At 36.4% G+C, this 4,664-nt stretch overlaps 1 pseudogene; it reads right to left on the bottom strand.

Annotated features, from left to right (window-relative positions):
- Positions 1-307: 307 nt before the first annotated feature.
- Positions 308-661, bottom strand: LOC150098769 (histone H2B pseudogene; annotated as a pseudogene).
- Between the last annotated feature and the right edge of the window lie 4,003 nt (positions 662-4,664).

Genomic DNA, 4,664 nt, shown 5'->3' with positions numbered 1-4,664 from the left:
TGTGTGTGTGTGTGTGTGTGTGTGTGTGTGTGTGTGTGTGTGTGTGTGTGTGTGTGTGTGTGTGTGTGTGTGCATTGTAACATACTGGTTCAAGTTTTCTAGAATGGTTATTATCACTATTCACTTAAAAAAAAAAAGAGTTCTATATCCTGCCATTAAAATACACATTGGTTTGTATGAAATGATGCAGCTTGCATTTACAATCTGATTGGCTAATTTTGCAAAATAATGTTTTCAAGCATAACTAATAAGAACAATATATAGAACATTGCAAGTTATTTTTTTACTTTGTTTGATACAAGTATTTTCACTGAGCACTGGTATATTTTGTAACTGCCTTGGTTCCCTCTGATATTGCATGCTTGGCCAGCTCTCCGGGTAATAAAAGTCGTACTGCAGTTTGAATCTCTCGACTAGTTATAGTACATCTCTTGTTATACGAAACTATTCGACAAGCTTCGTTGCAAATACGTTCAGAAACATCGTCCACAAAACTATTGATAACAGCCATGGCCTTGCTTGAAATACCAATATGTGTATGCACTTGTTTTAAAACGTTCTTTATATAAATACCGTAACTTTCCTTCCTTTTCTTTTTCGAAAAGAACTTCTGTGATTTACCCGACTTTTTCATAGCAACTACTTTTCGCTGCAAAGGCATTTTGTACTCCAATATTAATTTAACACACAAATTTGGTTTCTGCGATAGCTACTGTTAAAAAAAAAGCAAACTGATTATGTCAATTTAAACACAACATTGGCAGTTTGGAATAGGAACAAATGAGGGCGCTTAAGAGAAATTCTCAACCAATCATAATCAATTTGTCTATTCATGAGTATTGTTTGTTTATTTGATAATTATTTGATAAATAATGAAATGAAGATTTATTTGCAAAATACGCATTCTTTTATCATATTCAAACTGAAAATAAAAATATAAGAAATCGTCCTGTAATATATTGCAATCGAATGTTCAACATATTTTTTTAAAAAAAATGCTATGTAACAAATAATATCCGATGCAATAATACTGTAATATAAATGGGTGGTCTGAAAGGTTCTCGGCCTCGACCATAGATGGCAACACTATCGGCACGATGTTTTTTTCTTCACTTGGGAGATCTGTCATAAGTATTCTTGTGAAATTGCAAGTCATTCTATCAAGTAGTTTGTTTTATACAGCTGTCTAAAATAAACGTGTTGTCAATATCCCTTCAAATGGATAAAATTGAGTATCGTGCGGTAATAAAATTCTTTGCAAAAGAAGGTTTACCGCCAAAAGAAATTCATTCGAAGTTCCTAAAAGTTTATCGGCACTCTTCTCCCTCGTTTTCCACAATTAAGAAATGGGCTGCCGAGTTGAAACGCAGACCTTGAGGATGATCCACGTGAAGGACGTCCAAAAAGTGTAACAATATCAAAAATTATTGATCAAGTACAAGATATGGTATTAGATGACTGACGTGTCAAACCGCCTGGAATTGCTGAGGCTATAGGCATTTCAAAAGAACGTGTAGGATATATTTTGCATGACGAATTGCAAATGAAAAAGCTTTGCCCAAGATGCGTGCCGTGCAGATCAAAAACTCACTCGTATGAAAATCTCTGAACAGTGCTTGGAGCGTTTTAATAAGAATAAAACGGATTTTGTGTGTCGATTTATTACTATGGATGAGACTTGGATTCACCATTACACACCTGAATCCAAACAGCAGTCAAAACAGTGGACAGAAGTCGGTTGTTCAGCGCCAAAAAAGACAAAGTCGGTTCTATCAGCACGGAAAGGTAATGGCATCGGTGTTTTGGGATGCTAAAGGCATTTTGTTTATTAATTATCTTGAAAAGGGTAAAACAATAACCGGGGAATATTATTACGATCTTTTAACTAGACTAGACCAAAAAAATTCTGAGAAAAGACGCGGTTTGGAGAAGAAGAAAAAGCATCTTTCATCAGGACAATGCACTTACCCACAAAGGAGTTTTTGCAATGGGAAATTTAAGAGATCCGCACTATGAATTGTTAGAACATCTACCCTATGTCTAGATTTGGCTCCCTCTGACTTCTATCTCTTCCTAAAACTCTTCCTCGCTGGTCAGCGTTTTTCTGCGAATCAAGAGGTGAGTGCAGTTGCAGAGGGTATTTTGCAGATCTTATTGAGAGCCACTACAGGAACGGGATAATTGCGCTGATCATTGCTGTAATAAATGTACAGTTATTTAAGTTAAGGGATATTACATCCCATATTGTTTCATAGCCGAAAAAGAAACTCAAAGAGTTTCATGCCGAATATCGTAAATATATAAAGTTCGGCGAGTCCAAGCGTAAGCAAATACCTGGATAGTGTTACAACTGACCCTTTAGGGAGTGCAACACTGTGCCAACTCATGGTAAGGGTGGAGTAAGCTCCGATCACAATTCTTGATATTTCCCCATAATGTTAAACCCAGCTCCTAGGAGCTGCATTACTGTTCTACATTATGAGTGATAGAAGGTCAATACGCAGACCAGTTTCAACCGGTTTCAACGCCGAATTGTAGCCTTTGGCTCTTCATATAATTAATAATTTATTAGGACACCTTCTGGCCAATTCTCATAGTAGGGTAAATATGAGTTCTGTTTGCTACAAACTTGGTATTTCTAGGTCTACCTACTCACTGATAAGACCTCAGTAAAGGCTGAAACCGGTCTGGGTAGTGACCTTCTCTCACTCATAATGTAGAACAATAATACAGCTCCTAGGAGCTGGGTTTCATATTATGGGGAAATATCAAGAATAGTGATCGGAGCTTGCACCAACCTTACCATTAGTTGCCTCAGTGTTGCACTCCCTAAAGGATCAGTTGTAACACTATCCAGGTATTTGCTTACGCTTGGACTCGCCGAACTTTATTCGGCTATGAAACAATATGGAATGTAACATTCCTTAACTTAAATAAGTTTATATGTCACCGAATGGAAGCCTTTGGCTCTTTCTATAATTAATAAATGTACAGTACTTGCATACCACAACTTTGCGACTGATATTCGTGAATTCTTGTAAATATTTCCTTATAATTTTCATAAAACTGCGTTGTTTGATATTTTCGGATATATTCCCATGTAATAAGAAATAGTTTTGTAAACGTTTATTGCTTATTTTAGTAATTCTCGGTCGGTGCGTAAAAGCATTTCATACGAAACTTTTATAGATTGTCTATTTGGCTTTGAAATATAATGCTGGATTTAATATCCACTTGATTTTTATAAATTTCGCATCGCCGAACTGAAGCCTTTCGGCTCTTTGTTTTAGTAAATACATTAAATGAAGTTTACTTTGAACAATTAGAATAATTTTAAAGTTGAAACACAATAATTTTAGTTATTTATTAGTAGAAGCCTTCCTTGTATCCATTTTCTTAGTAAGCTCCTTAAATTTAGGTGTGTCATGAGACGAATATGCGCTTCACAGGAGTACGTGTCCCAAAAATGGAGATCAGTTTTGTGGCACATTGCTTAAGTGTTGGATACCGTTGGTCCGGAACTTGCTTCCAAAACTTAATTACGGAATACACATCCACTTTGCTTGTCCTTCGTCCTCATGAAGTTCCAAAAACACCAGTTTTGCAGCTGCGACATTCATCACAATTGGTTTTGAAATAGGACAACCGCGCTCATGCACGTTCGTGAGGAAAGGATTTTCCAAAAAAGCGAATGTTGGATTAAGTTCTAGATGGTTCGCAAAATCGATTGTCAAGTTCTTTGGCAAGATCATTTGATTTGCTAACATTAGATCCCGTTTCTAATTCCACTCCTGGCGAATTTGTCAGTATTTTATTCACACAAACGAAGTGATTGAAAGTTTTATTTTCCACGTCTCTCAGGAAAGTTGCAATTTGCTTGGGAAGATTAGCACGGTCTGTGCGAGATCGGTTATTAATTTTTCTTTCCCTTGAAGTTAAACGTTTAATGTCTGTAGATGCTGGAAACATCGGTGAAATATGTCGTGTCTAACAACTACTGAGTGTCTTTGAGATAAGGGGAAAATGTCTCCTTCTATCTCTCTCTAAGAAACTGTTTGATTGGTTCTAACAACAAAATATAAATTAAATAACCGTTGTAACAGATATGGTATGAAAGTCAGCAGTAACAAGACAAAGACAATGAAAATAGGCAAAACATTGAAAATATCAATTGCATGGTAAATGGATAACCAATAAAACAAGTCGAACATTTCAGCTACTTAGGCACTATTTTTAGTGAAGACGTAAATTAAATATGGAAATAGACAACAGGATCAACAAAGCTGGTAGGAAGTCGATTTTTAAGAAAAGAATGATGTCTCATGATGCGAAACAGGTCACCTCTTGTCTATTCAAAAGTGTTCATTTTATCTGTAATCCATGGGAGAGCACTGTTTGGGTTCCACTCTGCATTGAATTGGGTTCTGGCATCTTGTTCGCTGTGGTGATATTCTAGCAACATTCGACTGCATAGCTTCCTGCGTGTTTTTCTGGGTGTTGCTTAGACTTGGTGCTGGATTTCTCATGTGTTTTTGAAGTAAAAATTGTTGATGCAAAGAAGGAAGTTACATATCCTGAGAGTATGCTAGAAGTATCAGTGTGAGGAGCATATTAGATTATCCCTCTGTTTGCTGGACAGGTCAGATATGTGTGTGTTCCAAGGT

The sequence above is a fragment of the Typopeltis vanoorti genome, chromosome 15 (assembly GCF_054136105.1).
Source record: "Typopeltis vanoorti isolate ZY-2024b chromosome 15, IOZ_Tvanoo_1.0, whole genome shotgun sequence".
Classification (NCBI taxonomy): Eukaryota; Metazoa; Arthropoda; class Arachnida; order Uropygi; family Thelyphonidae; genus Typopeltis; species Typopeltis vanoorti.
Note: the sequence above shows the minus strand (reverse complement) of the source record. Positions and strands in the feature narration are given on the sequence as shown.